At 37.3% G+C, this 12,477-nt stretch overlaps 1 protein-coding gene across 6 annotated transcripts in view; it reads right to left on the bottom strand.

Annotated features, from left to right (window-relative positions):
* Positions 1-12,477, bottom strand: part of THRB (thyroid hormone receptor beta) — a 254,122-nt gene that overhangs the window by 206,540 nt on the left and 35,105 nt on the right. The window lies entirely within an intron of this gene.

Below are 12,477 nucleotides of genomic sequence, written 5' to 3'. Positions count from 1 at the left end.
CACGTGTGTGGCCAGAACAGGGTAGCGATTGCACACACATACACACCATTGCCTGCCAGTGCTGTTTGCAGCCGGACCTGGCTAGGGAGCAGCTGGAGGTACAGCGTTGCGGCAAAGCTGCTCAGAAGGCAGCCAAAAACAACTGTCAGTGGCTGGAGGCTTTTTGACGCGAAAGGCAGCTGAGCCTCGCTTTGTCCCTCCCACTAAGGCGTGAAGATAGGCAGGCGCCAAGCAGGGGACAGTTCTGAGGCAAGGTCGTAGGCAGGGTATGGTTCATTCCCCAACCCAGCTGAGGAGGAGGGAAAGCGGCTGCTGCAGGGCAAGGCCGCAGCTGGGGAATTGTACATTTCCCGACCCGGCCGAGATGTGCGGCAAGCAAGTGGCGGTTCTAGGGTCTTGGTGAATGGTACATCCCTGGGCCCTAACCCAAGGCGAAGGGCGAGTGACCAGCATGCATTCCTTACCTTTGATGAGCTGAGCAGAGCTGGCAAGGCAATTAGCTGGGCCGCATGGCGAAGGCAACATATATGGGGCAGTGGGTGGGTGGGTGGGTGAGGCGAGCAGCGAGTGGCCGGAAAGGGCGAGCAGCGAGCAGCCAAAAGGGGTGAGCAGCAACCAGGTGACTGGGTGGGTGTGGGTGGGGCCAATTAGAGGTGGAATTTACCGGTTTGGCCAACCAATTCAAATCACCGCTACCAGTTCGCCCAAACCAGTCAGAACCGGTTGAATACCACCCCTGGTGATAACCATTATTGGACCACTGAGTATTTCTGATCATACACTTTTTGTATCATTTCTTACACCACATACGAGTTGATGATAAAGGCAACTTTAATGCTTTGAATTGGACTGAACACTGGAAATTGTGAATTGTGTTTTATATATAGGTATTTCTATAGTGCCTGGTCCAAGGACTGAGTTTGCAATCATACTATATTGATCTTTGGGGCTGCAGTAAACTTAATCCCATGAAATTAACAATGAGGCTGGTTTGTCATACTAAATGTTTTTTTTTTTTGTAATTTCTTTGCTAATGACTTCCAACTTATACCATTCTCCCCTACCCAATAATATTTTCATTATATTTATACATGAAAAAAAAGAGTTTTGGGCATTATAGACCTATAATATTTATTTCCCAATTTTATTTCAAAATAAAATCCATCAACTGAGAATCTGGTATAGCACTGAATATATAACTATATTTTATACAGGAGCTAAAATAAGCAGTGAGGCATTGAAGTATGTTGTTATAACCCATAATTAATCATTATTCAAAGACAATCAAAATAATAAAAACCTCATTGAAGGTCTTCTTTTCTAAAACAGTTCTCTAATAACATCATAATATTGACAGTATTTCAAGTAGTTTTGTTTGTACTCTTTCATACTGCTGTTTTCAAGTTTATCCACATTAGAAGATGGAACAGGCTTGGCATGACTACCAGACTGACTAGCAATTTATAATGTTTATATAATTACCTGTGCCCTCCAAGTTGTGAACCTTAGGGCTTGAGGTACCTCTGATTGTTATTTATGAGCCTCCCCTTGACTCTCAATTTCAAAATTAGGCAAGAGTTAAACAGGAACCAAGTTAAAGATTTTTAAATACTGATAGCTTTTGTAGGGTCAAATGGAATTTGCCTCTTGAAGATAATAATCTCAAAAATTAAATAGCCCAATGATTTGGGTTATCCTTCTCTGTTCCCTATTTGAACATATTATACCAAGTGTTCACATAACATTATTACATAATTCCATTGTATTATATTCTCAATTTCCAAGTTTTTTATTGGATCCACATGCTAACACCTAAGTGATGGATATATCTGTCTTCACTACCGGAATGAACCCCAAGCACGTAAGGAAGAAAAAAAATCTTATTAATCATCTTAAGTGTGGTGAAGTGACTATATTCGTTCTGAGATAATTAAGTCCAATTCATATTGGTAGCCTTTGAATATGCCTTATTTTCATACATTAACCTTAAGTTCTTACATTTTATTATCAAGTTTTTATTATCAAAAATTATTTCAAAATCAATATTTTTTTATTGATTTTGAGACAATTTTGGGCAATATCGCAAGGGTAAGACTTTGGGACATTCTGAGTAGAAGCTTTCTATATAAAAATATTCTTGTTCCTAATTCATAAATTATAAATTCATAAATTCATAAATTCATAAATCATGCTTTAGAATAAGAAAGCATCCGACGGTACTAAAATGAGGAGCAATTAAAAATCTTTCATGGTAAATCTAGTTTTGTTTTTCCCAAGAAAAGACATAAGCACAAGCTGACAACTTATTTGTGTGAATTAGTGTTTTAAATAAATATCAGACATCCAGAATATTAACAAGCCAGGTAAATTATTCCACTTCCACTGCCCAGAAGAGCACACAAGCAATAACTAAATTTTATAGGGAACAGAGGGCAAATTACATTCCAGCAGCCGTCTAATTGTTTACGGCTAATGCATATGGGATACAACTTGATCTATATACAAACTTGAGGGATTACGAAGCCATTCAAGTGAATTTCCTTAGGACTTTGTTCTTTTTTCAATATGCAGTCCCAATGCAGTCTTCAGGCTTGAAGTGAACATATTAAATTTTAATCAAGATTTAGAATCGTATTTGACCCTATAGGCTGATACTTTTGTCAAACAACTACTAATCTCACTGGCATCGTATCTGTATAGAACAATGCTGCCTTGGCCTCTTTTCTGAATATTTAGGTCAATTAACTCTGGTGAAGCCAGGAATAGAGCTAGAAGGAACCTTGGAAGTCTTCTAGTCCAACCCCCGTTCAAGCAGGAGACCCTATACCAGTGGTGGCGAACCTATGGCATGCGTGCCATAGGTGGCATGCAGAGCGCTCTCTGTGGACACGAGAGCTATCACCCCAGCTCTGTTTCGGGTCTCTGCTGCCCATGCACACGAGCCTCCCACCAGTCAGCTAGTCTTTGGGTCTCTGTCGCACATGTGTGGAGGGCACACACATGCATAGGCATGCATGCATGGGGCGCATGCGCATGTGCCCACCCCTTGCAGTTTGGGGGTGAGCGCGCACTTTGGGCACTCGGTGCCTAAAAGTTTCACCATCGCTGCCCTATACCATTTCAGTACCAGATTAGTACCATACCAATCAAGGCTACTGATTATCAAAATAACATAATTGCCCCTGAATTCTATTGCTGTATTTTAACTGTGGAATAATTATAAAATCTAATCTTAAATAAATACAGATGCCTGCTTTGATGTCTTCTCATAAGATAGGAAGATTTCTGCTGGTAGGAAGATTTCATGAGTCTCCTTATTTGCAGAAATGTTGGCCTTGTGGATCAAGGGAGCTAAAATTTCATACGGTATCCTTAGATAGTGTCTTTTTTATGATGTCCCAAAACCTGCTCCTATTTCTCAATCATTTCCCCAATTTGAGAGACACATTGATAAATTTTAAGTTTATTATTTTTTAAGTGTTGCTAACCTTACAATCACATATCACCAAGTCACACAATTGCACAAAACTCTTAAGTAGCTATATTTTATTGTTTTTATCATTTTGTATATTATTGTATATTTTATTGTCCTATTATTTTCCCCCTAGCAGTGAATTGTATCAAACTATTTCTCTTTTTTACTGTAAGAGCCAGTCAAAGACCATAATAAAATTATTTGATTTTTTTTCTGGTTAACTCATAAGTGGCTACTGTTTATTTAGCCATGAAAGAAATCTCATTGTATTTACAGAAATGAAGTGATTAATAGAACATCTTTTTAAACACTGATTACTTACATGGTATAAATGCTATGAAATCTATTTTATGTGAAATTATTTCTTGAATACATGCTAGAAATTGTAGCTTTCCAGAATTCAGTTACCATATTGTTAGGTAAGGCAACCACATAGGATCATCTAACTCTAATCTTTAAATCATTAAAATGGCACTATGAACTATTCAAAGGCATGACACTAAATTCTAAATGGCTTAGGATATGGAACTTAAAAGAGCACTTCCCCTCACTAGCTAGTACATTTGTTTCCCAAATGATGGGGAAAAAATCTGCAGGACAAAAAAATATATATTATCTATGAACCACATTATCACATTAGGTTTCTGTCTATTGAGATAACTGGATCCTCAATCTGCATATCATATTCTGGAACAGCAGTATAATCCCATCCAAAATTCTCTTCCAGTTTCTCTCTTATCTATAGAATTAATCTGAAGGAAGAAATTTTACTTTGAAACACCAGGCAGTTCCAAGCATTTAATTAATAGATGATTATTGAAATTAATGTTGATTATGAAATTAATGCTGTAAACTCTGTGTCCAGAGTTGCCTCAAGAGGAGATGGGCAGCAAACAAATCTAATTATTAAATAAATAAGAGAGTTAGGCAACTTTTTTTAGGATTCTGGACATGTTTGAAATTTTATGCATACACTGACAACATAGTTTATACTGAAATCTGCAAATTCAACTAAAAGGCTACAATGGTGACCATAACCAGTTACAAACAAATTCCAGAACCCTCTGTCATATTTATTTTATTCTGAACAGGTCAATAGTTTTGACTTTCAGGTCAAAACTGAGCTGCAACATGTTGCTATCCAAAGATACTATGCTACTTACCCTGACATATACAGAATGAATTTAATATGCAAAGCATATTTTCACAATATTACAGGTAGTCTTTGTTTACCATCTGCTTCAGACCGTGATCATTTGCAGTTACAATGATGATGAAAAGGTAATTTTATGACCAATGAAGGTTTGCCATTAGTCAATTGGTACACATTATCCTGTGTCTGGCCCATTTTTTCTCCCCTTAAGCACCTGAACTGAGAGATTGCTATCTCTTCCTGAGCTCGTTTTCTCTGCAGTGCTGCTGTTTCCCAAAAAGTGCTAATTACAAGTTAAAAAGCTCATCTCTGTAAGATTATCTGGTTAGAAGTTTAAGTTGACTTGCCTCTGCTACCTAAAATTGACAAGAACCTAATAGTTTCTCACTAAAGGCCTTTGTTTTCATCCTAAGGTGTTGGCAGCAAACCTGCTAGGCAAACAAGCAACATGCAACTATGAGCATGCTTTCTCTCTTGTAAACCCTTCTTCTCCAATGATTGAATACAAGTATCAATTTTTTTTTGATAATTACTACCTACTTCGGAAATCTAGGTGCAGAAGAGGAGGGAAAGAGATAAAGGTTCTTTTGAATTGTTACATATCAGATGACTCTATGAACATGTATCTGCAGTTTTCTTGACAACTTACATGATGTTCTTGTGATTTTCTAATCTATCCAAATGTTAAGGAAGTATAATCTTACCTAGCATTTTGTAATCAGCCAAGGTTAACCAGCAATCTATCTAGGGATTCCCTGGAGCTGAGTTCAAGTTTTGATAATTACATGGATACATCTATACAGTTTTCATTTACCTTCTTTCAGGATTTTTTTTATTCATGTTCCAGTTTACAACCTGAAATTCTTGGATGATCTCCCATCCAAGCACTAACTATTGCAAACACTGCTTATCTTCCCAGATTAGGTCAGCCACGTGCTGTCATATTCTTTGATCCTTTTTAGTAATCTTAAAATAAATCATAATGGACATCAGAAACAGATAGCAGAAAATCATGTCTCAAGACTTTGAGGGTAGATTTTCATCCAAATTTATGTCTGCAGTTTAAGATTCTATAATGTAAGATTTAAGATTTGTATGACAATGAATTGAAATAAAATCCATAAAATGACAAAATACTATGCATTGTGTAAAGTTATGACATAGTGTATTGCATATTTGATTATACCACATTTTCAATAAATATAGAAGATTGCTGGATTTATTAGTTGGTTTATTTCTTCAATGTTTGATCCAAAGAAGTGAAGAAGAAAAAATAAACACATATAATGGATATTATGATAAATTCTCTAGAAACCAAAAAGGGAAGATCTATAAAGAACATTTCAACCAAATACTAATTTTCAGAAAATCTTTAGCTCTAAATCAGCATTTTTCATCTCTTCATGAAAAACATGATATTTCTTCAGCTACTGATTTTTTAAAACTTCAATTCTAAGATCCATAATGCTAAAAATTACAGATTATATATATATTTCCTGTAAATCCTATCCAGAAGGGACTGTTGCATTTACTTTATATATAATTTCATAATTATGAAGCCTAACAAACTAAAAATCATGATTCCTCTTATATTTCTTAATTTCCTTCTGACATGAAGATAGCTTATTAAAATAAATGAAATTATTCATTTTAATAATGTCACAAAATCTTTCCAATTCCAATGGACATACATAACCTAGGCCTATATTTCCCTTCTAACCCCAAGCTCAAGCTCTTCCAAAACACTGACATTTTATAATCTCTTTTGTTTCATTCACGAATCATATCAAAATCTATTTTAAAAATAATAAGAAATGATTAGCAAAAAGTATTGGATGTCAACAACTTGCACACATTTAAATATGCTCCCAATTACATATACTAAATGTAAACTATTTGATGACCTTGTCCTCAAATTTTTTAGTTAAATACTAAACCTGGGAGAATCTTATTTTACTATGATCCATTAGAGAACTGTTTTCTGATTTAAAAAAAAATCCTCAGCATCTCACATTGTCAAAGATTTTGAATTATTAGTATTTATAAGTTACACAATTTAACACATAGCACAGTATATTATCACAGCCATTTCATATTCCTTAAATTCTCTAAACTTAATATGTCTGTTTTTAGAATCAAGCACTGTATTGTGAAATCATTGTAATAATTACTGTTGCCTAATTCATAGGGATAATATCAGCTTCTACTATTAGTCTGATTTTATTAGTGCACATATATATCACATGCTCAGGAGGGAAGTCGAGGCAGAAAATGTTTAATTATTTGGTGGCTATAGTTATCCAATGCATTCTGTATTTTTCCTTTTTTCATTATGACAGTAAAATGAAGGGAAATGTGTGTTTTTTTCAGAGTATAAGATGCACTTTCCCACCTCCCAAAAAAAGTGGGTGAAAATTTCGGTGCGTCTTATAGACCGAATATGGGCCTGGTTTTGGGCTCCAAAACCCTCAGCGCATCATATTTTTGCCCTCCCCGGCCCCAGAAGCACTCTGCAGTGCTCTACAAAAACGAGATGTGCAAAAACGAGATGTGTGGAGCACTGCAGAGTGCTTCTGGGGGGTGGGGAGGGCAAAAACACTACATGCGAGGGGTTTGGAAACCCAAAAATGAGCCCGTTTTGGGCAAAAAATGGGACATGCAGAACACTGCAGAATGCTTCTGGGGGCTGGGGAAAATTAAAATCTGACGCACAGATGCTATTTTTTTTTCTTGTTTTCCTCCTGTAAATCTAGGTGTGTCTTATAGTCCAGAAAATATGATAAGTATTTCTTCATTAAGTGGATTGTACAGTATTTGCAGATAGGAGAGTAATTAATTTTATCAGTTGATTTTATGGGCAATTTATCATTCTCCTCTTCCTTCTTTTCTTTTTACCAGAGGTTTAGGGTCTTTTCAGATCAATGAACACTATTTTACACCAATAGTCCTATAGGAAATGACTACACAGTTTGTTGCCAAGCCAATTTCAGGGTTTTTTTAAAATTGGTTCTTGATTAAAGAATCTTGATTCCCTTTCTAGATATGTTTCTTTGTAGATTTACATACATACATACATAAAGGTAAGGTAAAAGTTCCCCCGCACATGCGGGCTAGTTGTTTCCAGCTCTAAGGGCGGTGCTCATCTCCGTTTCTAAGCCAAAGACCCAGCACTGTCAGAAGATATCTCAGTGGTCATGTGGCTGGCATAACTTAATGCTGAAGGCGCACGAGCGCTGTTGTCTTCCCACCAAAGTGGTCCCTATTTTTCTACTTGCATTTTTTATGTGCTTTCGAACTGCTAGGTTGGCAGAAGCTGGGACAAGTAACAGGAGCTCACTCTGTTACATGGTGATAGGGATTCGAACCACTGAACTGCCGATCTTCTGATCGACAAGCTCAGTGTCTTAGCCACTGAGCTACCACATACATACAGACAGACAGACAGGCACACAAAAGTATAATGGTATAAAGTATAATAGTATAATACATACAAAAGTATAATACACACGTTTCTGGATGAAAGGTATCTCTAAGTAGAACCGACAACTCTAGGTAAACTGAATGAAGAATCTTGTATAAGATTTTATTGGCATATATAATGATTTGGGGAGTAGTGGTGGCTTTCTTTGGGGTAAATATTATCTGTTATTAATGTTCATATATAAAATAGGTCATAGACTTCATCATACTGATTCCAATAGCATAAAAGCTATCTATGTATTTAGTTTTAACACACTGCCACAGTTCACATTCTTATCCCAGAATAGACACTCAAGGAATCCTGATCCAGAAATGGGTTTGTATTTTTAGGTTTCAATCTATAAATCAAATCAGTGTCCATTTGATTCTAGTGAACAACAAGCTGATTTTTTGCAAAACAAGCACTTGCAGTTCAGATTTTAATTTAATAGTCATTCTTTCCCTAAGGAATGTCATTCTTTCCTGAAATTTCAAGGGAGCTAGGAATTTCTAAAAAGACAAACATCCTCAGCAAGCAATTCACAAGATCATTTTGAGGAAGCTATAATAGTTCAAAGTGCTGTAAACTCATCAGGATCTGTTGACACAAGTGTTACATCACTTTTATACCAGTTTAATGGTTGTGGCTTGTTCCAAAGAATGCTATAAATTCTGTTTGCAATTCATGACTATAATAATGCCTCCTACAATTGTAATTCCTAGGCTATTTTATAAAGAGGAAAATATTGCTAAATTTAAATTTTAAAATTAGATATCAATTTATTGTTTACTATGACTTAAAACATAACAACTGGAGATAAGAAGCATAGTGTTTTGTTTTTTTATTCTGAAAAGACTATAGGAGGACTTTAAGGTATTGTTTACATATAAAATAATATAATAACTAGGATCTTCAGGTAGGATTATAAAACTCTAGCTGGGAATCCTGGAATGCTATGCATGGTTCAGATATCAGAAACATGGTTTGATATATCACAAGACATTAATCTTTTTCATGTTATACTGACAACTAGACTTTTCCATGTTATATACACACTAAACCGAAACCAAATAATTCATATAATTCAGCCTTTGATTCCTGTCGGTGTTGACATTACTGGAGTACATGGACCAATGATCTGACTAAGTACAAAGTAACTCCTAATGTTCTTTAAATTGATGCTTAAATTCATCATTGGATTGCTCAAAACATACTTTTGAAAATGGTGTTGTTGGGACAAACTGTCCAAGAAAAAGAATTGGCTTTCAAGAAGATCACACTTCATTTTAGAAGAAACTAGACAGATATTATCAGACTAATGATTAATGAATACCTATATGCAAACCTATGTAGTAACCAAAGCAAGGAAAGAAAATGACAGCTACTTCAAAAACAATTATTTTCATTATCCATTCTCATGCTATTAGCTTTAGTTCAATACTGTTTATAGAATAGTCAGTGTGATAATAGTTATAGCATACTGCCTCAATCTGTGTCCTTATGGATATATTGTGATATAATTTGTGCTACAAAGGAAAGGCTGTAGCCCCAAACATTTATAGGGTTCCAAATCAAGAAAACTGCCTTGGATTAAATCTGGGATAACCAGACTCAACTTCCTACTCTGCTCCTATGGTAGTAGGCTTCCTAGGCTTTCCTTCAGATGAATTTGAATTATAACTCCCAGGATTCTCTGAAAGTGTAAAGCCAAAATGGAAAACAAACTGGCTCAAATCACCCAGTAAAGTACATGCTTGAGTAGGGCCTTGAACCATTATCTTGCCAGTCCAGGTCTAATAATTGAACTTGTCATTTCAAATTATTAGACTGCGATTGTTAGATCTCTCTATTGGACACAATGGAACTAAAACCAGCACATCTGAAGGCTGCCAAAAGCTGTTTTAACAGCTGTATAATAATGCCTCCTACAATTGTAATTCCTAGGCTATTTTATAAAGAGGAAAATATTGCTAAATTTAAATTTTAAAATTAGATATCAATTTATTGTTTACTTTGACTTAAAACATAACAACTGGAGATAAGAAGCATAGTGTTTTGTTTTTTTATTCTGAAAAGACTATAGGAGGACTTTAAGGTATTGTTTACATATAAAATAGGTCATAGACTTCATCATACTGATTCCAATAGCATAAAAGCTATCTATGTATTTAGTTTTAACACACTGCCACAGTTCACATTCTTATCCCAGAATAGACACTCAAGGAATCCTGATCCAGAAATGGGTCGTTTGGTTAGACTTCGCGCCTTTCTTGTTTGAACCAATCGCGGGCCGCCTTTCCGGTTCCGCGCTTTGATTGGCCGATTTGAATTTTCGGCGGAAGGTTGGGCGCTCTGCAAACCTGAGCTAAGTGTCCTTTCTTCCCACACCGCCGGCATGTTGCGTCTTTAAACCTGCAGCGTTGGCGCTGATGCTGCCCTCCGCAGCTTCCGCACTCGCCACGGTCCTCAGTGTCGCGCTTCTCGGTCCGGCAGACCTCTTCTCATCCTCGCCTCACCTTCGGATTCGGACTGAATCTCCTCCTGGTGTACTGGCGTTGGCTTTGCGCCGCCTTGGATTGAAGAGGCTTTTGCAGAGTCTCTGCTGCTTTAGTAGACATTTCGTGTGCTCTGGCCTCGTCCAGGCGGTGGCTAGTGTCAGGTTGCTCCTGGCTAGCAGTCGTCGCCGTGGCGGATGTCCTTGACCCCTCGGATGAGTTGCTCGAGTAGCACGCCGTCTAAGTCTCGGTATCCACAGTCCTTGGGCGCTCTTCTTCAAGCGGCCATGTAGTCACCGATGGACTCGCCCTCCATCTGTCTCGTTCTCCGAATTCAAACCGCTGCACGTATTTGGACGGCGCGGTGCGAAATGGTTCTTCAGCAAAGTCTGCAGAGTTGGCCACGATACCGATTGTATCGGCGTTGGCTCTGCCAGGGCTTCCGCAATCTCGATTACCTCGGCCCGCAATGGCTTAGGAAGTAAGCCCGTTTGCGGTTATCAGGGATCCTGTAGTTCGTTGGCTTCTAGAAAGCTTTCAAACGGGTCATATATGTTCCCATTTCTCCTTGCCGGGTTATGCAGTGCGGGTGGCGTGTTTGCCATTTCCGCTTTCTGCCCTGAGTTTGCTGGGTTCGAACTAGCGTGCTTCAGCTCGGTTCTGGTTCTCCTTAGCCTCGAGATCCCACCTTCGCCGCCAATGTTAAGTTCGGGAATGCGAGGCTGGAGACCAGGGTAGTGACAACAGCTCTTTAATATATGGTGAACCCAGCAACAGGCTGGGGGAAAAACCTCTCCTTTTATACAGTTCTGCTGGAGGCTTCGTCCAATCAGCAACGTGCTGATTTCCCGCTCAAATATTTAAAGGCACAACTGTTAATACATAACACATATAATTCAGCCTTTGATTCCTGTCGGTGTTGACATTACTGGAGTACATGGACCAATGATCTGACTAAGTACAAAGTAACTCCTAATGTTCTTTAAATTGATGCTTAAATTCATCATTGGATTGCTCAAAACATACTTTTGAAAATGGTGTTGTTGGGACAAACTGTCCAAGAAAAAGAATTGGCTTTCAAGAAGATCACACTTCATTTTAGAAGAAACTAGACAGATATTATCAGACTAATGATTAATGAATACCTATATGCAAACCTATGTAGTAACCAAAGCAAGGAAAGAAAATGACAGCTACTTCAAAAACAATTATTTTCATTATCCATTCTCATGCTATTAGCTTTAGTTCAATACTGTTTATAGAATAGTCAGTGTGATAATAGTTATAGCATACTGCCTCAATCTGTGTCCTTATGGATATATTGTGATATAATTTGTGCTACAAAGGAAAGGCTGTAGCCCCAAACATTTATAGGGTTCCAAATCAAGAAAACTGCCTTGGATTAAATCTGGGATAACCAGACTCAACTTCCTACTCTGCTCCTATGGTAGTAGGCTTCCTAGGCTTTCCTTCAGATGAATTTGAATTATAACTCCCAGGATTCTCTGAAAGTGTAAAGCCAAAATGGAAAACAAACTGGCTCAAATCACCCAGTAAAGTACATGCTTGAGTAGGGCCTTGAACCATTATCTTGCCAGTCCAGGTCTAATAATTGAACTTGTCATTTCAAATTATTAGACTGCGATTGTTAGATCTCTCTATTGGACACAATGGAACTAAAACCAGCACATCTGAAGGCTGCCAAAAGCTGTTTTAACAGCTGTATAATAATGCCTCTGGATAACCATCAAGGCTGCTCTTGACATTTACCAGAACACTGAGAAATACACGTAATATTGCTGATTATTTAAAAGGCTGCTACTTTAGATACAGTTGTAAATTGAGGAGGAGGATAAAAATCTGAAAAATGGAGTATAAAATCACATAATACATA

The sequence above is a fragment of the Ahaetulla prasina genome, chromosome 4 (genome assembly GCF_028640845.1).
Source record: "Ahaetulla prasina isolate Xishuangbanna chromosome 4, ASM2864084v1, whole genome shotgun sequence".
Classification (NCBI taxonomy): domain Eukaryota; kingdom Metazoa; phylum Chordata; class Lepidosauria; order Squamata; family Colubridae; genus Ahaetulla; species Ahaetulla prasina.
The sequence above is the reverse complement of the archived record's forward strand: the minus strand, read 5'-3'. Positions and strand labels throughout refer to the sequence as shown.